The following is a 25,586-nucleotide window of genomic DNA, read 5'->3' on the forward strand; positions in this document are numbered from 1 at the left end:
CTCAGGAACATTCAATGTCGTCTTGGTAAGCAATTCCATTGTAGATTTGGCCTTGTGTTTTAGGTTATTGTCCTGCTGAAAGTTGAATTTGTCTCCCTGTGTCTGTTGGAAAGAAGACTGAACCAGCTTTTCCTCTAGGATTTTGCCTGTGCTTAGCTGTATTCCGTACATTTTTTTCCTAAAAAAACTCCCTAGTCCTTGCCGACGACAAACATAGTTTTCTCAAATCACAACCACTAAACTCTGTACATTTTTTAAATCACCATTAGCCTCATGGTGAAATGCCTGAGCAGTTTCCTTCCTCTCCAGCAACTGAGTTAGGAAGGATGCCTGTATCTTTGTAGTGACTGGGTGTATTAATACATCACTCAAAGCCTAATTAATAACTTCAAAATGCTCAAATTCAGCATCTAGTTATTTTTTTCACATCTACCAACAGGTGCGCTTCTTTGCAAGGTATTTAAAAACCTCCCTGGTCTTTGTGGTTGAATCTGTGATTGAAATTCACTACTCGATTGAGGGACCTTACCTATAATTGTATGTGTGGGGTACAGAGATGGGGTAGTCATTCAAAAAGTATTTTAAACCCTATTATTGAACACAAAATGAGTCCATGCAACTTATTATGTGACATTTTTACTCCTGAACCAATTTAGGCTTGCCGTAACAAAGAGGTTGAATACTATTGATTCAAGACATTTCAGCTTTTCATTTTTTTATTAATAAAAAAATCCACTTTGACATTATGCTGTATTATGTGTACAACAGTGACACAAACTCTAAAGTTAATCCATTTTTAATTTAGGCTCTAACACAACACAATTTGGAAAAAGTACTTTCTGAAAGCACTGTACATAGTGTAAGTGACTCTCTAATTACAGTATCTAAGTAAAGTTGAAATTGCAGCAGCAGCAGGCTAAATTAGCCATCATAGTGTGCCGTTGCGGTCTTGATAGGACCGGGTTGAGGTTTGGTTTTCACATGATTCAACATGAGACACAAAATGGCGCTGACAGACATGGTCGCCCTGTTTCTAGCTACTAGCCAATTCCAATTTAAAAAATAATAATAATTTGCTCAAAACGTTTCTTCCATTACTACTTACAGCTGTAAGTCGGCAATCACTCGCCTGCATTTTCGACACGAAATTCAACTTTCCTGAATTGGATCCTTTGAGGAATAAGAAGAGGAATAAGGAGTGGGTTCAGACTCAGGAGGCGTGCATACCATCCACCACTTCCAAGTATATTACTTGCTAACATCCAGTCCCTGGACACTAAAGTAGACGATCTCAGGGCGAGGATCTCCTTCCAGAGAAACATCAGAGACTGTAACATACTCTGTTTTACGGAATCAAATCAAATTTCTTTGTCACATGCGCCAAATACAACAAGTGTAGACCTTACCATGAATTGCTTACTTACAAAGCCCTTAACCAACAATGCAGTTCAAGAAATAGAGTTAATCATTGCTCGCTCTGGAAATACTGTCCCCTTCCATTCAGCCAGCGGGGATCTTCGTCCATCGTGCGTACAGGAAGAAAGTAATCTCAGGGAACAAGAAAGGTGGAGGTGTATGTTTCATGATTAACTAGTCATTGTGTGACTGTGGTAACGTACAGGAACTCAAGTCCTTTTGTTCTTCCGATCTGGAATACCTCACCATCAAATGCCGACCGCATTACCTCCCGAGGTAATTTTCTTTGGTCATCGTCACGGCGGTGTATATCTCCCCCCAAGTCAACACCACGACGGCTCTCATGGAACTACACTGGAACTACACTTTGTGCAAACTGGAAACCACATATACTGAGGCGGCATTTATTGTAGCTAGGGACTTTAATAAAGGAAATCTGAGGGAAACTAGTGAAATTCTATCAACACATCTCAATTGCTACTCGCTCATCGAGAACTCTGAACCATTGCTACTCCCCCTTCCGGGATGTCTACAAGGCCCTCCTCCGCCCTCCCATTGGCAAATCAGATCACGCCTCCATTTTGCTCTGTAGGCAGAAACTTAAACAGGAAGTACCCATGGTAAGGACTGTTCAACTTTGGTCTGACCAATTGGAATCTATGCTTGTTTGATTATGCGAATTGGGAAATGTTCCGGTTTGCCTCTGAGAATAATATTGACGTATACACTGACTCAGTGACGGAGTTCATCAGGAAGTGCATAGAGGATGTTGTTCCCACTGTGATGATTAAACCATATCAGAACCAAAAACATGGATAGATGGCATCATTCACGGAAAACTGAAAGCGCAAACCATCATATTTGACCAGGTCAAGGTGACAGTTCCAGTTTCCAGCCCTTCATAAGGCAAACAAAGAGGCAAAACGACAGTACAGGGACAAAGTAGAGTCGCAATTCAACGGCTCATACACAAGAGGTATGTGGCAGGGACTCCAGACAATCACAGATTATAAAGGGAAAGTCATTCAAGTCGCTGACAACGACTCCTTGCTCCGGAACAAGCAAAATACCCTTGTCCGCTTCGAGGAAAACAGTTACGAGGACTGTGAGCTTTTGTTCCTCGCATCCCAAGACGCGTCCTCAGAGCATGTCCAGACCAGCTGGCTGGAGTGTTTACGGACATATTGAATCTCACCCTATCCCAGTCTGTTGTCCCCACTTGCTTCAAGATGTCCACCATTGTTCCTGTACCCAAGAAAACAAAGGTAACTGAACATAATGGCTATGGCCTCATAGCACTCACATCTGTCATCATGAAGTGCTTTCAGAGGCTAGTTAAGGATCATATCACCTCCACCTTACCGACACCCTAGACCCAATACAATTTGCATACCACCTCAACAGATCCACGGATGACGCAATCACTATCGCACTGCACAACTTCCTATCCCATCTGGAGAAGAAGAATATCTATGTAAGAATGCTGTTAATCAACTCCTGCTCAGCATTCCATGCCATGGTGCCCTCCAAGCTCATCACTAAGCATGGGCCCTGGGTCTGAACCTTGCTCCGTGCAACTGGGTCCTGGACTTCCTGATGGGCCAACCCCAGGTGGTGAAAGTAGGCAGCAACACCTCCGCCACACTGATCCTCAACACAGGGAACCCACAATGGTGCGTGCTCAGCCCCCTCCTGTTCTCCCTGTTCACCCATGACTGCGCGGCCACGCACATCTCCAACTCAATCATCAAGTTTGCTGACGACACAACAGTGGAAGGCCTGATTACCAACAACGACGAGACAGCCAACAGGGAGGAGTTGAGGGCCCTGGCAGTGTGGTGTCAGGAAAAAAACCTCTCCCTCAATGTAAAAAAAAAAAGAGCTGATTGTGGATTTCAGGAGAAGCACCCATCCACATCGATGTGGAGAAGGTGAAAATCTTCAAATTCCTCAGCGTGCATATCACTAAAACCTGCAATGGTCCATCCACACAGATAGTGTGGTGGAGAAGGTGCAACAGCACCTCTTCAAGCTCAGGAGGCTGAAGAAATTTGGCCCCTTAGACCATCACAACTTCTACAGATGCACCATTGAGAGCATCATACCGGGCTGTATCACCGCCTGATACTGTAATTGCACTGTCCGCAACCGCAGGGCTCTCCAGAGGGTGGTGCGGCTAGCTCAATGCATCACCGGTGGCACACTGCCTGCCCGCCAGGACATCTATAGCACCCGGTGTCACAGGAAGACCAAAAAGATCATCAAGGACCTCAGCCACCCGAGCCATGGCCTGTTTACCCCACTACCATCTATATAGAAGGCGGAGACAGTACAGGTGCCTCAAAGCTGGGACCGAGAGACTGAAAACAGCTTCTATCTATTAAATAGTCACCACTAGCCGGCCTCAGCCCTCAACGTTAGTCACTGTTACTAGTCGGCTTACCACCCGGTATTCTACCCTGCCGTATGTACATAGTAATTGAACACTAGTCACTTTAAAAATTATTACATACTGTTTTATCCACTTCATTAGTATATATTGTGTTCTAGTGAAGGCACATTTACTGCTGTACACACCTTTCCTATTCATATACTGTCTATACTGTCTATAGACCGTACACACAATCATATACATACAGTAAACTCCAAAAATATTGGGACAGTGACACATTTTATTGTTGTTTTGGCTCTGTACTCCACTACTTTGAATTTCAAAGGGGTTAATGAGGTTAAAGTGCAGACTATCAGCTTTAATTTGAGGGTGTTTTCATCCACATGGGGTGAACCGTTTAGAAATTACAACACTTTTTGGACATAGTCCCACCATTTTACGGGACCAAAAGTATTGGGACAAATTCACTTATATGTGTCATGTTTTGTCTTTGATCTTCATGTCTTGTCCCTGTGCTTCCCTCTGCTGGTCTTATTAGGTTCTTTCCCTCTTTCTCTCTCTCTCTCTCCTCCTCCCTCTCTCCCTCTCCCGCTCTCTCTCTCTATCGTTCCGTTCCTGCTCCCAGCTGTTTCTTATTCTCCTAACGACCTCATTTACTCTTTCACACCTGTCCCCTATTTTGCCCTCTGATTAGAGTCCCTATTTCTCCCTCTGTTTCCGCTTCTGTCCTGGTCGGATTCTTGTTTGATGTTTGCTGTTCCTGTGTCCTTGTTCCGCCCTGTCGTGTTTTTGCCTTCTTCAGATGCTGCGTGTGAGCAGGTGTCTATGTCAGCTACGGCCTGTGCCTTCCTGAAGCGACCTGCAGTCTGTGGTCGCGTCTCCTGTCGTTCCTCTCTACTGACGAGAGGATTTCAGTTTCCTGTTTTGGATTTACCTTTGATATATCCAGGAGAATCATTGTTTGTTTGATACTGGAATAAAGACTCTGTTACTATTACGTCGCTTTTGGGTCCTCATTCATCAGCATAACAGAAGAATCCGACCAAGATGGACCCAGCGACTATGGATTCTCTCAACACTGCCGTCGAGTTCCAGGGAGCAATGCTCGGCAGACACGAGCAGGAATTGTTTGCTGCTCGTCATGCCGTTGAGACCCTGGCCGCTCAGGTCTCCGATCTCTCTGGACAGTTTCAGAGTCTTCATCTCGTGCCACCAGCTACTTCCTGGTCTTCCGAGTCTCCGGAACCTAGGGTTAATAACCCACCATGTTACTCTGGGCAGCCCACTGAGTGTCGCTCCTTTCTCACCCAGTGTGATATTGTGTTCTCTCTCCAGCCCAACACGTACTCAAGAGAGAGAGCTCGGATCGCTTACGTCATATCACTCCTTACTGGTCGGGCTCGGGAGTGGGGCACAGCTATCTGGGAGGCAAGGGCTGAGTGTTCTAACGATTATCAGAACTTTAAAGAGGAGATGATACGGGTTTTTGATCGTTCAGTTTTTGGGAAGGAGGCTTCCAGGGCCCTGGCTTCCCTATGTCAAGGTGATCGATCCATAACGGATTACTCTATAGAGTTTCGCACTCTTGCTGCCTCCAGTGACTGGAACGAGCCGGCGTTGCTCGCTCGTTTTCTGGAGGGACTTCACGCTGAGGTTAAGGATGAGATTCTCTCCCGGGAGGTTCCTTCCAGCGTGGACTCTTTGATTGCACTCGCCATCCGCATAGAACGACGGGTAGATCTTCGTCACCGAGCTCGTGGAAGAGAGCTCGCATTAACGGTGTTTCCCCTCTCCGCATCTCAACCATCTCCTCCCACCGGCTCAGAGACTGAGCCCATGCAGCTGGGAGGTATTCGCATCTCGACTAAGGAGAGGGAACGGAGAATCACCAACCGCCTTTGCCTCTATTGCGGTTCTGCTGGACATTTTGTCATGTCATGTCCAGTAAAAGCCAGAGCTCATCAGTAAGCGGAGGGCTACTGGTGAGCGCTACTACTCAGGTCTCTCCATCAAGATCCTGTACTACCTTGTCGGTCCATCTACGCTGGACCGGTTCGGCTGCTTCCTGCAGTGCCTTGATAGACTCTGGGGCTGAGGGTTGTTTTATGGACGAAGCATGGGCTCGGAAACATGACATTCCTCTCAGACAGTTAGGGAAGCCCACGCCCATGTTCGCCTTAGATGGTAGTCTTCTCCCCAGTATCAGATGTGAGACACTACCTTTAACCCTCACAGTGTCTGGTAACCACAGTGAGACCATTTCCTTTTTGATTTTTCGTTCACCTTTTACACCTGTTGTTTTGGGTCATCCCTGGCTAGTATGTCATAATCCTTCTATTAATTGGTCTAGTAATTCTATCCTATCCTGGAACGTTTCTTGTCATGTGAAGTGTTTAATGTCTGCTATCCCTCCTGTGTCTTCTGTCCCCTCTACTCAGGAGGAACCTGGTGATTTGACAGGAGTGCCGGAGGAATATCATGATCTGCGCACGGTCTTCAGTCGGTCCAGAGCCAGCTCCCTTCCTCCTCACCGGTCGTATGATTGTTGTATTGATCTCCTTCCGGGGACCACTCCCCCTCGGGGTAGACTATACTCTCTGTCGGCTCCCGAACGTAAGGCTCTCGAGGATTATCTGTCTGTTTCTCTCGACGCCGGTACCGTGGTGCCTTCTTCCTCTCCCGCCGGAGCGGGATTTTTCTTTGTTAAGAAGAAGGACGGTACTCTGCGCCCCTGCGTGGATTATCGAGGGCTGAATGACATAACGGTTAAGAATCGTTATCCGCTTCCCCTTATGTCGTCAGCCTTCGAGATTTTGCAGGGAGCCAGGTTCTTTACTAAGTTGGACCTTCGTAACGCTTACCATCTCGTACGCATCAGAGAGGGGGACGAGTGGAAAACGGCGTTTAACACTCCGTTAGGGCATTTTGAATACCGGGTTCTGCCGTTCGGTCTCGCTAATGCTCCAGCTGTCTTTCAGGCATTAGTTAATGATGTACTGAGAGACATGCTGAACATTTTTGTTTTCGTTTACCTTGACGATATCCTGATTTTTTCACCGTCACTCGAGATTCATGTTCAGCACGTTCGACGTGTACTCCAGCGCCTTTTAGAGAATTGTCTCTACGTGAAGGCTGAGAAGTGCGCCTTTCATGTCTCCTCTGTCACATTTCTCGGTTCTGTTATTTCCGCTGAAGGCATTCAGATGGATCCCGCTAAGGTCTAGGCTGTCAGCGATTGGCCCGTCCCTAAGTCACGTGTCGAGTTGCAGCGCTTTCTCGGTTTCGCTAATTTCTATCGGCGTTTCATTCGTAATTTCGGTCAAGTGGCTGCCCCTCTCACAGCTCTGACTTCTGTCAAGACTTGCTTTAAGTGGTCCGGTTCCGCCCAGGGAGCTTTTGATCTCCTCAAGAAGCGTTTTACATCCGCCCCTATCCTTGTTACTCCTGACGTCACTAAACAATTCATTGTCGAGGTTGACGCTTCAGAGGTGGGCGTGGGAGCCATTCTGTCTCAGCGCTTCCAGTCTGACGATAAGGTCCATCCTTGCGCTTACTTTTCTCATCGCCTGTCGCCATCGGAACGCAACTATGATGTGGGTAACCGCGAACTGCTCGCCATCCGCTTAGCCATAGGCGAATGGCGACAGTGGTTGGAGGGGGCGACCGTTCCTTTTGTCGTTTGGACTGACCATAAGAACCTTGAGTACATCCGTTCTGCCAAACGACTTAATGCACGTCAAGCTCGTTGGGCGTTGTTTTTCGCTCGTTTCGAGTTCGTGATTTCCTATCGTCCGGGAAATAAGAACACCAAGCCTGATGCCTTATCCCGTCTCTTTAGTTCTTCTGTGGCTTCTACCGACCCCGAGGGGATTCTCCCTGAAGGGCGTGTTGTCGGGTTGACTGTCTGGGGAATTGAGAGACAGGTAAAGCAAGCACTCACTCACACTGCGTCGCCGCGCGCTTGTCCTAGTAACCTTCTGTTCGTTCCTGTCTCTACTCGTCTGGCTGTTCTTCAGTGGGCTCACTCTGCCAAGTTAGCTGGCCATCCCGGCGTTCGGGGTACGCTTGCTTCTATTCGCCAGCGGTTTTGGTGGCCTACTCAGGAGCGGGACACGCGCCGTTTCGTGGCTGCTTGTTCGGACTGCGCGCAGACTAAGTCAGGTAACTCTCCTCCTGCCGGTCGTCTCAGACCGCTTCCCATTCCTTCTCGACCATGGTCTCACATCGCCTTAGACTTTATTACCGGTCTGCCTTCGTCTGCGGGGAAGACTGTGATTCTTACGGTTATCGATAGGTTCTCTAAGGCGGCACATTTCATTCCCCTCGCTAAGCTTCCTTCCGCTAAGGAGACGGCACAAATCATCATTGAGAATGTGTTCAGAATTCATGGCCTCCCGTTAGACGCCGTTTCAGACAGAGGTCCGCAATTCACGTCACAGTTTTGGAGGGAGTTCTGTCGTTTGATTGGTGCTTCCGTCAGTCTCTCTTCCGGGTTTCATCCCCAGTCTAACGGTCAAGCAGAAAGGGCCAATCAGTCGATTGGTCGCATATTACGCAGCCTTTCGTTTCGAAACCCTGCGTCTTGGGCAGAACAGCTCCCCTGGAGGAGGGTCAGGTCTGCACTTTGCCGTTACAGGGCGCAGACTGTGAGAGCCGCCAATAAACGTAGGATTAGGAGTCCTAGGTATTGTCGCGGTCAGAGAGTGTGGCTTTCCACTCGTAACCTTCCCCTTACGACAGCTTCTCGCAAGTTGACTCCGCGGTTCATTGGTCCGTTCCGTGTCTCTCAGGTCGTCAATCCTGTCGCTGTGCGACTGCTTCTTCCGCGACATCTTCGTCGCGTCCACCCTGTCTTCCATGTCTCTTGTGTCAAGCCTTTTCTTCGCGCCCCCGTTCGTCTTCCCTCCCCCCCCCCCGTCCTTGTCGAGGGCGCTCCTATTTACAAGGTACGGAAGATCATGGACATGCGTTCTCGGGGACGTGGTCACCAGTACTTAGTGGATTGGGAGGGTTACGGTCCTGAGGAGAGGAGTTGGGTTCCATCTCGGGACGTGCTGGACCGTTCGTTGATTGATGATTTCCTTCGTTGCCGCCAGGGTTCCTCCTCGAGTGCGCCAGGAGGCGCTCGGTGAGTGGGGGGGTACTGTCATGTTTTGTCTTTGATCTTCATGTCTTGTCCCTGTGCTTCCCTCTGCTGGTCTTATTAGGTTCTTTCCCTCTTTCTCTCTCTCTCTCTCCTCCTCCCTCTCTCCCTCTCCCGCTCTCTCTCTCTATCGTTCCGTTCCTGCTCCCAGCTGTTTCTTATTCTCCTAACGACCTCATTTACTCTTTCACACCTGTCCCCTATTTTGCCCTCTGATTAGAGTCCCTATTTCTCCCTCTGTTTCCGCTTCTGTCCTGGTCGGATTCTTGTTTGATGTTTGCTGTTCCTGTGTCCTTGTTCCGCCCTGTCGTGTTTTTGCCTTCTTCAGATGCTGCGTGTGAGCAGGTGTCTATGTCAGCTACGGCCTGTGCCTTCCTGAAGCGACCTGCAGTCTGTGGTCGCGTCTCCTGTCGTTCCTCTCTACTGACGAGAGGATTTCAGTTTCCTGTTTTGGATTTACCTTTGATATATCCAGGAGAATCATTGTTTGTTTGATACTGGAATAAAGACTCTGTTACTATTACGTCGCTTTTGGGTCCTCATTCATCAGCATAACAATATGTGTATTAAAGCAGCAAAAAGTTACGTTTTTGGTCCCATATTCATAGCACACAATGACTACATCAAGCTTGTGACTACAAATTTGTTGGATGCATTTGCTGTTTGTTTCGGTTTTGTTTCAGATTATTTTGTGTCCAATAAAAATGAACTGTAAATACTGTCTTGTCATTTTGGAGTCACTTTTATTGTAAATAAGAATAGAATGTTTCTAAACACTTCTACATTCATGTGGATGCTGCCATTATTATGAATAATAATATAATTACGCACAAATATCATACCCCCCAAAAATGCTAACCTTCTCTGTTATTGTAATGGTGAGAGGTTAGCATGTCTTAGGGGTATGATATAAAATGCTAACCTCCCCTGTTATTATAATGGTGAGAGGTTAGCATGTCTTGGGGGTATGATATAAAATGCTAACCTTCCCTGTTATTGTAATGGTGAGATGATTATTCACAATTCTCAGCATTATTCACAATTCATTCAGGATTATCCATAATCATGGTAGCATCCACATTAATGTAGAAGTGTTTAGAAACATATTATATTCTTACTTACAATAAAAGTGACTCCGAAGTGACTCCAAACTCTGTCGTTGGAAAACCCTGTCCTATAGTACCTATAAGCTGTTAGGAGAGTACTTTGATGTGGGAAGATATGAACGTGGGAAGGACTCCATGGTCAGATGTCATTTCAGACGGTAGTGTGAAGCAGCAGCATATTTATTTACTGTATATCAACCAACCAGGCCACATTCAAAAACATACCCACATATAGCTCAGTATACTATACTTTTCAAAAGCTTGATGATTCATTGGTTATTTGAATCAGCTGTGTAGTGCTACGGTAAAAACCAAAACGTGAACCCAGGGTGTGGCCCCGGGACCAAGTTTGGGAAACCCTGCTATAGGAGGTGCTGAAAAATGATCCTCCTCAGTCAGTGATATGAATGGAAGGCAAATACAGGGGCCTGGCAGCAACTGAGAGAAGTAGTTTTAACACATCAAGTTCAGATGCCTTTGCCATGTCCTCACCACATAGGTTATTGGCAATAGAAGTTACTTCATATCATCAATTTCTTTTGATTTTTTTTGGTGTGTGTAACCCTTCAACCGAAGGTATATTTCTAGTTGGTATATTTCAGTTTTGGAAAATGTTGGTGGTATGGTATATTTTTAGTAGTATAGTCAATATGAATAATTCAGAGTCTTGATATTGCATACATACTATAAATATACAACATGTACAGTACATTTCCATGTCGGTGAATTTGTAATAAGATACAAAATCTGTAATAATCTGAAAATAAAAACCTGCATATCTATGTGGTTATTTGGTTGAAGGGTTCAGTTATCCTCCTTAAATATTTATCAAAGAGAACACTACAGATGAGACATTGAATAGCCATTCATGACTCATTTAATGTGCAGGTTTTGGGATGGCACAACTGGCTACCAATGACCTATGATAGACCTGACACTGCTCAGTTGTCCAAACCATTTGAAATGGAGCCAATGTCAATGATACCCCGGCATTTACACAGCAAATTCAAGGTCAAGTTCACTTTTAAAAATAGACTTGGGAAAAGTGGTGCTAAGCCATTTGACAGATGTATAGTTAAGAGTTGAGATCTATGAGTAGGCTCAGTCTACAGTACCATGAAACTAGCACAGACTTATCTTAGATGAATTAGAGAGGATGTGTTAATAACTTGATAATATTGTGTTAATAACTTGATAATATTTTTTCCACCTGAAATATAAACAATTTGTCACTATTTTCTGAAGTGTTGAATAGGTGGTATCAATGTAGTAGGCATGGATGGGTCTGCTGCTGCTAAAATGTGAGTAATAGCACCATCTAGTGATAAATGAGGAAGAAGACCGCAGTGAACAACACCCACAATACATTGCCTGAAAATATCAAGTTAGCTGATCCTTGATCCTCTTGATTCATAAAAGATGTATTGTTATTATTTTAATATCTTATATTACAACTGATATTTTATTCATCAATGTATTTATTTATAAGCAGCAACAGTCATTTTCTAATTTCGAATATGAATCCAAGCATAATCCTTGAATGGATATACTTAAGCCTCAATGTGGGCCAAGTGCACCTATAAATAAATACCATCTTTCATCCTCAGGATTTGGCATCAGGAAATTGCACGCAGGGATGTAGTGGACTACCTACTACAGAATGGAGCCAATGTGCACTCCCAGGATGGCGGAGGCCTCGTATCCCTACACAACGCCTGCTCCTTCGGCTATGCTGAGGTGATCAACCTCAGCTGGGCTGAGTGCAAGACTGATTCCAACCCCAGGAACAACTGGAACTACACGATCGATGTCTACATAGGTACTGTTGGAGGCTGTCCCCTTGGAAAATATGCATTGTTTAAGCAGTGACTGTCCTCTTGTGGCTTCAAGTATAATGGTCACATCTCCAGAAGACTCAGATTGATACACCAATCTGTAATATGCTTTAAGGCCCACTTTTGTAAGAGCCAAGTGTGGCAACTGGTGTGCCCTCTCTATATTGTTTCTGTATAACATAGGCTATTTCTTGATATCTTGTAAATGGTGATATGGGTGATTTGGTGTTGCATTTCTGCTGCAACATGGAGCAGAGACAACGATTCGTAACGCAGATGGGAGGACAGTGCTGGACCAGGCTGAAGCGTCCACTAAAGCAGCGCTGAATGGTGAGTGGGAGGACCATGTTCATCACAAGCATTTTATACTCACTAATTGCATCTATTTTGGGCATGGGAATAGAATAGCACTGTTTCTTTGGGATACAAGAATTGCAGAACATGTAGTTGAATGAATCAAAACAATGAAACACAAAAGTTAATTTAGAATATGTTTTCACACTTTCTTCAACACAGATGAATATAGAAAAGATGACTTGCTTGAAAGTGCAAGGTGGAGGATATCTCAGATGCTTTAATGACCTCCATTCAGATGCCTTGTTATCAACTGTGACCATTCTTGTGCTCTTCATTCTAATACATCGGGTGCTTTCATTGGAGTGGGAATGAAGACAAGCTGATGGCCCTGCTAACACCATGTAATTCATGTAAACTGTCATGCCAGTGATGGTCGGAAGGTAAGTCACATGCTCTTCTAAACTGTTAATGAACAGACTATACATTTTTCATCACATCTCTAAAATTCCAAATGCACAACAATGAGGTAAAAGACATTCCGGCCGACTGGATGGTAAAATATATTTTTGCCCAAAACATTTACCTAAAAAGAGTGTGTCAGTCTGGACAAACAAATAACTCCATGTTAAATGGTTATTTGTAGTGTTTCTTTCAGTCCTTCAGCATCTGGATTTTGGCTACGACCGCATGACGTCAGCGTAGCTGCTGGTACATCATTGGACGGACTAGCCTGCGACTCAGAACTAAATTATTCCGCTGCTCTGTCGTTCCCCACGTACTTTAGTCTGAGACGGGACATTATTTAAGTTGTTTATGGTGACGAGGGGCGTTGTACAAAAAGTAATCAGCGATTGGATCGTCTCTAACCAATTAGAGTATCAAATCCAAAGACACATTTTCAAACCGCCGCTTTACCCACGTGTGTTCTGGCTCTGGCCCAACCCATTGGTTTCTGGACCAATCCCCACTTAGCAGCTCAAAGAACACCTGGCCCATAAGCCATGTTTATTTTTTTGAATGTTCCTATTCTTTTTTTAACCGTATTTTTCTTGCTTGGAGGTCACCTACAATACTTGAAACTAATTGAGTCCAAATGATTTTAGGCAGGGGGTAACTGCTAGATGAGCAGCCCTGTTCTCCCTATGTAATTGTTGAAACACTCTCTTATCTGACCTCTTGTGTCTGTTACAAGATTAGTTCAGACGTCGTACTTTGCTCCAGGCAGTAGTGAAGCTGACCTGGCCCACCTTAAGAAGCACCTGTCACTGGAGACCATCACCTTCAAGAATCCCCTTAACCATGAAATTGCTCTGGTAAGAAACCTCACCACTGAGTTACCATCATACTACACATACTGTTGCTGCTAATTATGGGGTGGCAGGTAGCCTAGTGGTTAGAGCGTTGGACTAGTAACCAACCGAAAGGTTGCTGGATTGAATCCCAGAGCTGACAAGGTTAAAATCTATCGTTCTGCCCCTGAACAAGGCAGTTAACCCACTGTTCCTAGGCTGTCATTGTAAGTAAGAATTGCCTGGTTAAATTTAAAAAATGATATAGTCAATGTATTGAAGCGCTTGTATCATATAGATTTCTCTTGGTTACTCTGTGCTTTCAACTAAGCAGAGTTTTAAGATCTAAAATGTGCTTTTAACAGCACTGTCAATTGGGGGGCCAATTGGAATGAGAAGACTAAAGAGTTGTGAATACTGCATAGTGTGTCAGTCAGTGACCCTTATCCCACAAGCAATTATCAGTCACTTTACACTTACCATTGTTGTTATGACAGATATAACTGGGTGAGTCTGAATGCACCGATAAGACTCTGAACTATAGGTTCCTTTTGGTTCCATTGTGAAACCCATAGAAGTAGAATCACAACCACTTAAACTTGTTCGGGATGTGTTTTGTCAAAGCTTCCTTGCACCTGGCTTCTGAAAAATCCCACGACGACATAATCGAGGTGCTGGTGAAACACGAGGGAAGGGTAAGTTCAGGTGTTATCATAGTGTTATCAATAGCATAAAGATCAAGCCAACGTGTGTGTTTGCTCTAGGATTCAAATAAAACAAAATGTTATTCGTCACATGCTATAGATAGATACGCAATGAGTAACGATAACTTGGCCATATACCAGGGGTACCAGTACCGAGTCGATGTGCAGGGGTACGAGGTAGATATGTACTTATACACAGGAGGCTGGTGAAGGGAGGACGGCTCATAATAATGTCTGGAACAGCGCAAATGGACACCATGTGTTTGATGTATTTGATACCATTCCACTTGATCCACTCCAGCCATTACCACAGGCCCGTCCTCCCCAATTAGGGTGCCACCAAACTCCTGTGACTTATAACTAGGAATAAAGTGACAGTAGCGGAAGAGCAGAGAGAACAGTCTATGACGGGTGATTGGACTCTTTGACCATTTCTAGGGCATTACACTGCTACCACCTGGTATAGAGGTCCTGGATTGCAGGGAGTCCCCACTACCCTCTGTAGCGCCTTGCGGTCGGATGCCAAGCAGTTGCCATACCAAGCGGTGATGCAGCCAGTCAAGATGTTGTCAATGGTGCAGCTGTAGAACGTTTTGAGGATCTGAGGTTCTGTGCCAAATCTTTTCAGCCTCCTGAGGGGATGAGGTTTTGTAGTGTCCTCTTCACGGCTGTGTTGGTGAGTTTGGACCATGATAGATTGTTAGTGATGTGGGCACTGAGGAACATGAAGCTCTCGACCTGCTCCACTACAGTCCCGTCGATGTGAATGGGGGCATTCTCGGCCCACCGTTTTCTGTAGTCCACGATCAGCTCCTGTGTCTTGCTGGTTTTGAGGGAAAGGTTGTTGTCCTGGCATCACACAGCCAGGTCCCTGACCTCCTCCCTATAGGCTGTGTCATCATTGTCGATGATCAGGCCTACCACCATCGTGACGTCTGCAAACTTAATGATGGTTTTGGAGTCGTGCGCGGCCACGCAGTCGTGGGTGAACAGCGAGTACAGGAGAAGACTAAGCACGCACCGCTGAGGGGCCCATGTGTTGAGGGTCAGCATGGTGGATGTGTTGTTGCCTACACTCCCCACCTGAGGGCATCCCGTCAGGAAGTCCAGGATGCAGTTGCAGAGGAAGGTGTTCAGTCCCAGGGTCCTTAGCTAAGTGATGAGCTTGGATGGCACCATAGTATTGAATGCTGAGCTGTAGTCAATGAACAGCATTCTCACGCAGGTGTCCAAGTTTTGTCCAAGTGGGAAAGGGCAGTGTGTAGTGCAATAGAGATTGCAGGGAGTCTGAGATGTTGATATGAGCCATGACCAGCCTTTCAAAGCATTTCAGATGTGAGTGCTATGGGGCGATAGTCATTTAGACAGGTTACCTTGCTGTTCTTGGGCACTAAGGTGGTCTGTCTGAAACATGTACACTCTTAGAAAAAAGGTTTCTGCGGCTGGTCGCAGCATGCTCTGAGTCCTGGTAATCCATCTGACCTCGCGGCCTCGTGAATGTTAACCTGTTTAAAGAGCATGATCATACAGTCATCCAGAACAGCTGGTGGTCTCACACATGGTTCAGTGTTACTTGCCTCGAAGCAAATGTAACAATGTAACTCTTCTTGCACTGTGTTATGAACAATCATCGATATGGACTCCAGCATGTGGCACCAGTCACGGATTTATTATCTGATAGCACGTCATGCAATGCAGCCACCACAGATCATTCTACTCTCTGCACGGGTGCTTGTTGACTGGGGTAACCATAGTTACCCAAAATAATACAAGTTTACCACAGCAGGAATACATGAAAATAACAATGCACAAAATACTAATAATTTCACAAATGTACCTTGTACGCACTGTACAAAATACATGAAACAAAACCCAGACACAGTGAATAAACAGCTTGCACATTAACTGAAATTATATTTGACAAATGCACCACAATTATTCACAAAGGAAACGCCACATCTCATGTACAATATTCCAGCAATGTTTACAAACAAATGTATATAACTTGTACCTTCCGATGTACAGTCATGGCCAAAAGTTTTGAGAATGACACAAATATACATTTTCACAAAGTCTGCTGCCTCAGTTTGTATGATGGCAATTTGCATATACTCCAGAATGTTATGAAGAGTGATCAGATGAATTGCAATTAATTGCAAAGTCCCTCTCTGCCATGCAAATGAACTGAATCCCCAAAAACATTTCCACTGCATTTCACCCCTGCCACAAAATGACCAGCTGACATCATGTCAGTGATTCTCTCGTTAACACAGGTGTGAGTGTTGACGAGGACAAGGCTGGAGATCACTCTGTCATGCTGATTGAGTTCGAAAAACAGACTGGAAGATTCAAAAGGAGGGTGGTGCTTGGAATCATTGTTCTTCCTCTGTCAACCATGGTTACCTGCAAGGAAACACGTGCTGTCAACATTTAATGGCTACAAAAAGACCCTCCCACAGTGACACAATGGATAGACATTGTAGAAGAAATACACCACATGGAGCGTATGACCTTTGCTTTAAGAACTCAACAGGAGAGAGGTCAGGAATACTGGGAGAAATGGGTTTTGTACTTGGAAAAGGTCTAATTCAAAGATGCCAATGTAACTAATATGATGATGAAGGTATGAAGTGCACTGTAACTGCCAGATCTTTTTTGTTCTTTTATTTTACTTTATTTGTACTTTCTTTGTGTTCCTACAATAAAAACAAAGTATAATTTTTATTTTATTTTTAAAGATCCTAAATGGCCTGACTCCGCCTCCACTTAGTACTTGTGTTAAACAGAAAATCCAAACCATTGGTAGCAGATCCACAAGGTCTGCCATGAGAGATGACTGTATAGTTCCCTTAAGGAAAAGCACCTTTACATTTAACATTTACATTTAAGTCATTTAGCTGACGCTCTTATCCAGAGCGACTTACAATTTGGAAAGTTCATACATATTCATCCTGGTCCCCCCGTGGGGAATGAACCCACAACCCTGGCGTTGCAAGCGCCATGCTCTACCAACTGAGCCACACGGGATTGGGGATCCTTTAGTCAATCTGCTTTCTCTGTGAGAGCTTCCCATGTCTGGAACACACTGCCATCAGACACACAACTGCACCACATATCACACCTTCACAAAAAACATGAAGACATGGCTAAAGGCCAATCAGACTTGTGAACATAATCCCTAGCTGTGTATTGCCACTTTCCATGTTGTCTGTAGTTTGTGAGGTGTTGAAGCAATGTTGCTTTTATGCATTTGGTTTTGTTGCTTTTGTTGCTATTGCTATCTGTCTGCATGCTAAGTATTGCTTGTGGTATGTTTCTCTGTCTGCGTGCTAAGTGTTGCTTGTCCTATGTGTTTCTGTCTGCATGCTAAGTATTGCTTGTGGTATGTTTTTCTGTCTGCATGCTACGTGTTGCTTGTCCTATGTTTCTCTGTCTGCATGCTAAGTGTTTCTTGTGGTATGTTTCTCTGTCTGCATGCTACGTGTTGCTTGTCCTATGTTCCTCTGTCTGCATGCTAAGTGTTTCTTGTGGTATGTTTCTCTGTCTGCATGCGACGTGTTGCTTGTGGTATGTTTCTCTGTCTGCATGCTAAGTGTTTCTTGTGGTATGTTTCTCTGTCTGCGTGCGACGTGTTGCTTGTGGTATGTTTCTCTGTCTGCGTGCGACGTGTTGCTTGTGGTATGTTTCTCTGTCTGCATGCTAAGTATTGCTTGTGGTATGTTTCTCTGTCTGCATGCTACATGTTGCTTGTGGTATGTTTCTCTGTCTGCGTGCTACATGTTGCTTGTGGTATGTTTCTCTGTCTGCATGCTAAGTATTGCTTGTGGTATGTTTCTCTGTCTGCATGCTACATGTTGCTTGTGGTATGTTTCTCTGTCTGCATGCTAAGTATTGCTTGTGGTATGTTTCTCTGTCTGCATGCTACATGTTGCTTGTGGTATGTTTCTCTGTCTGCATGCTAAGTATTGCTTGTGGTATGTTTCTCTGTCTGCATGCTACGTGTTGCTTGTGGTATGTTTCTCTGTCTGCATGCTAAGTGTTGCTTGTCCTATGTTTGTCACGCCCTGACCTTAGTTATCTATGTTTTCTGTAATATTTTGGTCAGGTCAGGGTGTGACGAGGGTGTGTATGCGTGTTTTTGTATTGTCTATGGTTTTTGTATGTCTAGGGGTGTTTGTAAGTCTAGGCATATTGTAGGTCTACGGTGGCCTGAATTGGTCCCCAATCAGAGGCAGCTGTTTATCGTTGTCTCTGATTGGGGATCCTATTTAAGTTTGTTACGAATCCCGCCGAGGATGGTGCCTCTTCCCGTTCGGGCGGCTCTCGGGCGGTCGTCGTCTCCGGCCTACTAGCTGCCACCGATCCCCTTTTTCTGTTTTCATTTAGTTTTGTCTAATTGGTTGCACCTGTTTTGTGTTTAGGGTTAGTGAGCTATTTAAACCCAGTTGGCCCGCCGACTTTTGTGCGGGCTTGTTATTCTGTTTTGTGGTGTTTGTTATAGTGTGGATTTTGTCCTAGTTATTTTTGGACTGTATCTTGACGCGCCCTTTTGTTGTGTGGCGTAGCCGTCTCATTTATATTCTGTTTGGAATATTAAAATATCCACTTGCTCGGAACTACCCTGCTCTCTGCGCCTGACTCCTTCATTCACCATTGGAATCGTAACAAAGTTGCCATTTTCCCTTTTGGTTTCGTGGGTTCTTGTCTATGTGTAATTGCCTGTCAGCACTCGTTTTATATAGTTTGACGGTCGGTTTGTTAGTTTTTTTTGTGGTCTTTCTTCATTAAAAGAAGAATATATGCATGTCACGCTGCGCCTTGGTCTCCTCATTACAACGAACGTGACAATGTTGTTCTGCATGTGCTCATTGTTTGTCTGTATTGTTATTGTAATCGTTTTTAATAACCTGCCCAGGGACTGCGGTTGAAAAATTAGCCGATTAATGTGCACTGTCCATGTAAAAATAAACTCAAAACCCTTATTTCAATGGCAGAAAAATCCCTGTCTCCTTTTAAAAAGAATGTAATTGTGAATTGGTTTCAGTGATGAGGCGAGGGGTGAAGTATGTGTATTGGCCAAATGATTAGCACTCATGTCTCTCTCAAACACAAAAGACTGTCGGACACAAAAGGTTACTAGATTGCTTTGATCAGTGTGGGTCCTCTCCAAAGACCCTTGAGAACTGAGCTCATCACACCGCTGTCCTCCCCCGCTGCCTGGTGCCCGCTCTAACTCTGTCAAATAAAGGGGTTTCGTCTGGACAATGTCATGCATTACATTCAATTCACTGTGGTAGAGAGTGCAAAGTAGGATTGCAATACAGATAAGTGCTACACTTGGAGAAAGCAAGGCAGTTGAGAGAGTTCTATGAATGAATGTTAGTTACCCTTTCTCTCCCAAGAGATGTTTCCCCCTTTTTCTTTGCTTTGTTTCCTCAGCCTGTTGGTTGGGTTTCGATCTCAACCCAGAGAGAAAAACAGAAAGAGTGAATTGACTTGTAGAGGCCCCGTACAAGACCTACTGTATATCCCGGTCTGAGATACAAGTTGACATAAAGAACAAGAGGAAGTTACTAGAAAGAGTCCAATGCCCAATGTGTTCTCATTTGTAGCACATAAATGTGTCTGCTTTGCTCATCAAGTACGACGTATGCGTGAACGCCACAGATAAGTGGGCATTCACCTCCACTGCACGAGGTGGCACAGAAAGGGACGAACCCAGCTGTGTGCCCTGCTATTGGCTCATGGGGCCGACCCCGCCCTCCACAACCAGGAAGGCCAGTCACCACTGGACCTCGTCAAGGTAACCATCCTCACACGCTTGCTATTCTGAACTTGCAACCCCTCCTGAACACGGGAGCGTTTCATCAGGGGTGTTATACTCATTTTGTCCTGGTTGCTGCAATCGGTCTTCAACGAGGTCCAGAGGGCCGGGCTGATTAAAAATATATATATTTCTTTGCTGTTGAAATTTGCTAAAAATAGTCCTCTATCCATAGTTTGGGGAATGTTCTATGCTCCCTAACTGTCTAGCTTTCATTTCGGTGATTATTACCGAGCTGGAAACAGTGAAGAAACTATATGAATGTAGATCTATTATCATTTCTACAGTTTCAATTTGGTTTTAGTCATTTTAAAGGTTATTGAGTTTGTTTCTTCCCCCGCTTCGCGGACCAGATCAGTCCTGCGGGCTGTATGTTTGACACTCCTGGGTTATGTTGCCTGTCACCCTCACAGATAGCCACCACACTCACCTGCTTGTCATGTATATTGTTCTTGGATACATTAAATCCCTCAACTCCATATTGACCTATAATAGGTTTTGTGTTTGTGATTCATGGTAACAGCATGTTGAACATTGCCTATAGTGTCTTTGAAATTCTTCCCAGAGGTTTGCTGTTGAGGTGATTCAATGTTATCTCAATGTTTGTTTCGACACACCTACATGGTCATGCTTTCACCAGCACCCACTGGAAACTCATTGAAAATAATGACATTGTTGATTAGAGCATTCCTTCATGAATTAGGCCATATGGTTAAAGAGAAAATAGCCTATCTACTAGAAACTCATGGACAATATGGACGCATATATACAAAAATGAATACTATATACTGTATGAATTAAACAAAAGTTATTCAAGTATACATTTCCAAAGTTACAATAGATTGCCATAGATGTTCTGTTAATTACCAAAATTACTAAAGAATCCGATAACTTTGTTTAATTAAAGGTAAGCTTTAATTACCTTTTTTCTGAAAAGACGAGAGGACCTGTCTCTGTGCCTGGAAAATAAATTCCAGGAAAGCACTCTCAATTTCATCACACATTGCTAAATGACTTGAATGGACTGTATGCATGTTATGGGTTAGCTCATATAGAGGCATGTAGCCTTATTCATACTCATGGGTCATTGACATGTTGGCATCAATCGCTAATGCAGTCTATTCGTGTTCCTCTGTACGTTTGTACTGTGATTGTCTTCATTATTTTGTGTCATTCTTAATTTCTCCTCTTGGCTTGGTCAAAAAGTGACAAAAACACAATTTTTTGCTCCATTTCTCTTTCTTTTTTTCAACTTTCGTATTTGCTATTTTATTAGGATACCCATTAACTGTAGTGAAAGCAGCAGCTACTCTTCCTGGAGTCAACTTTCACCAGGAAGACGATGTTTGTGCCTTGTTGACATCGGCTAGGCCACCTTCAGCCCTGCCCGGTTGCTATAAACCCCACGTCATCATTATGACGGCCCCTGTTGGTCCCACCCAGCCTCTCAACCAGCTCGACGCCCCTGTCCACCCCGGCCTCCAGCAGCAGTCTGGACAACCAGGCCAACAACATGCACTGCCTTCCCTGACCTATCTGCTCTCCTAGGACCATCTGTTTAGTAGTGAATGCAACCCTCATAGTGTTTGATTTTTACTTGATCTTCATGTATGAAAAGACAACGTGTTTCGTTGAGTGGGTTGAAGTTCACATAATTAATGAAATTCTGTTCTACTTCAATATATATATATATAAGTTCACATTCAGGTGATGTAGGTTTGAACCCGTAACTCACGTTGAAAACGGCGAACATTTGAATCTTACTGAAAGATCTGACATCGGACGACAAGGTGTTTCGGTGGAGGAGGAGGAGGTACGACCAACAAGATGAATCACTACCAAAACCTTGTATCTTATTGATCTTATCCTGTTGTAAATTAGTCAAAGTTGACACGACGTTGAGTCTTGTTCTGTTTTTGTGAACAGTTGTATGCTCAGAGAACACAGAGATGCAGGCCATGCCGGAGGGGTTTTCAACAGATACAACATTCTTACGGTACAGTTGGCTGGTTTCATCCACATTAGGAAGGCCAGCTCTGCCTTTATCCTGTCGCCTTTAAACCAATTCCGACCAGTTAATGGAAGTCGATATTCAACCGTACTTTCAATTCGATTCAAGTTATTACAACTTTATTGACCACCATTGGAATGCATTCTCTTTTAGAGAGTAGATTCTTGTTCATTCACTATTTCCCCCTCTTGAACTGCAGATCCAGAAAGGTCAACCATCGAAGGATGAATGGATGGTGTTTCACGGTAAGAGAATAACACAGGCAATAGCACAGCCCACGTTCCACTGAGCACCCATCAACCCATGACACTTCAAAAGCACCCTCAGGTAATATTGTGTTCTTGTGTTCAAGGTTGATCTTTTCTTGTGTGCGTCCCCTTTTATTTTGTGTTTTGAACACTCAGAAATCCAATTTACAGTAGTACTCATTCCAGCATTCATTGGATGACTCATCCGCTCTTGGCCAAACAGGTTTGCCGTTTGTAAGAGCCATCATCCACAAGGGTTTCGATGAGAGGCACACTTACATAGGAGGCATGTTTGGAGCAGGCAATCTACCTTACGGAGAACTCGTCGAAGAGTGAACCAGTACGTCTACGGAATAGGAGGAGGCACAGGCTGCCCTCTGCACAAAGACTGGTCCTGCTACGTGTGACGAAGATAAACCAGCCATCCAGTCCTTTTGATATTTCTCTACTACAGTGAACAATATCACAGCTTAGGTTGTAGTCACCACAGTTCAACTAAACCAAGCCGTGGCTTGTCAACATAATAAGCCAATGAGACTTTCATTAAGAAAGAATTTCTCAAATGTATCAAGTGAATAGAATGGCGGTTCATTCCTGGTGTCACATGATGTCTGATTGTCTGTGATGGGTTCTATGGCTTCTATATGTCCCCAGACACCTGCTTTTCAGTGCCATGAAGTTGGCCCACTCCCCTCCAGGACACCACTCTGTCACGGGAAGGCCCAGTGTCAACGGACTGGCACTGGCAGAGTATGTCATCTACAGAGGAGAGCAGGTACGGTAACTAGTGGCTTTGGCAACTGATTTAGTGTGCTACCTTAATTTTGACACTTTGAGTCAACTACTGAAGTCGCAAGTGTCACTGGATTATCATTTTTTGTCATCAGACTTAAATTAGAGTTGTACTACTTCTCCTCTTAGACCTAATGTGTTAGTTGGATGGAAGAACCTGACATCCTCAGCACACAGGGGGACAAACACCTGCCTGGAGGTGACAGCATTCCCTCCCCCATATGCCACCCTAGGCACAACTATGACAACATAACCAACAAAAATGGGTCACAACTCCAGCAGCTCTGTCGCACGCTGGGTATGTACATAGTCAATGGTAGGTTTCGAGGGGACTCCTACGGTAGGTACACCTATTGCTCATCTCTTGGCAGTAGTACTGTAGACTACTTTATCACTGACCTCAACCCAGAGTCTCTCAGAGTGTTCACAGTCAGCCCAATGACACCCCTATTAGATCACAGCAAAACCACAGTCTACTTGAACAGAGCAATACTCAATCATGAGGCATCAAAGCCAAATTAACTGAGTAATATTAAGAAATGCTATAGATGGAAGGAATGTAGTGTGGAAACCTACCAAAAAACAATTACCCGATTTCGATAAACTCCCATATCTACTGGGTGAAATACAACAGTGTGCCATCACAGCAGCAAGATTTGTGACCTGTTTCCACAAGAAAAGGGCAACCAGTGAAGAACAAACACCATTGTAAATACAACCCATATTTACTGTATGTTTATTTATTTTCCCTTTTGTACTTTAACCATTTGCACATCATTGCAACACTGTATATATACATATTATGACATTTGAAATGTCTTTATTCTTTTGGAACTTCTGTAAGTGTAATGTTTACTGTCCATTTTTTAATTGTTTATTTCTCTTTTGTTTATTATCTACTTCACTTGCTTTGGCAAAGTTTACATACAGTATATTTCCCATGCCAATAAAGCCCCTTGAATTGAATTGAATTGGTAGCATGCCCTTAGGACTACCAAGCAGTTAAAATTGGGTTGATCTGACACCTCTGTCATTTGCTCCTCTCTAGGCCTGTCCAGAGTTTTTGATCACCTATCAGATGCCTCTGCGGCTGGATAACAGTGGTACGGAGGAGGGAAGCACAGCAGGTGAATTGTAAAGTAGAACCTATCAGCCTGTTTCTGTTATGTTTGGTGCAACTACGGCTTTACTAAATGCATGCACAAACAATGGTACTGTATCCATTCTTACAAAGACTATCCATTCTAACAAAGACTGTATCCGTGCTAACAAAGACTGTATCCGTGCTAACAAAGACTGTATCCGTGCTAACAAAGACTGTATCCGTTCTAACAAAGACTGTATCCGTTCTAACAAAGACTGTATCCGTGCTAACAAAGACTGTATCCGTTCTAACAAAGACTGTATCCGTGCTAACAAAGACTGTATCCGTTCTAACAAAGACTGTATCCATGCTAACAAAGACTGTATCCGTTCTAACAAAGACTGTATCCGTGCTAACAAAGACTGTATCCGTGCTAACAAAGACTGTATCCGTGCTAACAAAGACTGTATCCGTGCTAACAAAGACTGTATCCGTTCTAACAAAGACTGTATCCGTGCTAACAAAGACTGTATCCGTGCTAACAAAGACTGTATCCGTTCTAACAAAGACTGTATCCGTGCTAACAAAGACTGTATCCGTTCTAACAAAGACTGTATCCGTGCTAACAAAGACTGTATCCGTTCTAACAAAGACTGTATCCGTGCTAACAAAGACTGTATCCGTGCTAACAAAGACTGTATCCGTGCTAACAAAGACTGTATCCGTGCTAACAAAGACTGTATCCGTTCTAACAAAGACTGTATCCATGCTAACAAAGACTATGTAGGTCAAATACAACTAGTTCAAGTCTATCACTGTAATTAAAGAAAAGTATGTGTAACAATAGAGCACATTGCAAAAAGTTGAAGTATTTATTTTTCTTGTACTAGCTTGTTCATTTATTGACATGTCTATGCCAAAGTGTCCTAGGTCTGAGTTATTATAAATGAATGACCTATAGAATATGTATTCCTGTCAAAATCTGTGATCTCAAGGTCTGCCTTGTGGGAATTTCTGGGTCGTATTCTTTAGGGCACATCGTAAAGTTGTGCAGTTAAAAATGAATGTTTCTTAGTGGACAAGCCTAGGTGGTTTCAGTCAGTTTTTCTTCCTTTTGGTGACTATTCCTAATGAACACAACCCTGGCTTATTTATCCAGTATTGTAATCAGCAGCTGGACACAGTTTAGATTATTATCCAGTTAGAGGTTGAGTTGTTTGGTCTCCATAGAGACAGTTAAAACATTACGATCAGTGTCCTTTCATTCAGTAATGGTGGCCGCAGCGATTCTCAATTTCTCTTTGTCACTGCCTACAAAGGACTTCATTCAAATTGTCATCATCTCAAGCCTCTCTACAGTGAAGGATAATCAAAGTCTTTGTTGCTTTGAATGCTGTTTGTTTTATACAACACACGGATGACACGAGACTGTGCAGCGAAAACAA

At 44.1% G+C, this 25,586-nt stretch overlaps 1 long non-coding RNA gene across 1 annotated transcript; it reads left to right on the top strand.

Annotated features, from left to right (window-relative positions):
* Window positions 1-11,682: 11,682 nt before the first annotated feature.
* Window positions 11,683-19,143, top strand: LOC139570129 (uncharacterized). Its single transcript, XR_011674015.1, has 4 exons — window positions 11,683-12,629; window positions 13,382-13,502; window positions 14,103-14,173; window positions 16,456-19,143. It is a non-coding gene; the product is annotated as an uncharacterized lncRNA (long non-coding RNA).
* Window positions 19,144-25,586: the final 6,443 nt, after the last annotated feature.

This window comes from Salvelinus alpinus, chromosome 3 (assembly GCF_045679555.1).
Source record: "Salvelinus alpinus chromosome 3, SLU_Salpinus.1, whole genome shotgun sequence".
NCBI classification, from domain to species: Eukaryota; Metazoa; Chordata; class Actinopteri; order Salmoniformes; family Salmonidae; genus Salvelinus; species Salvelinus alpinus.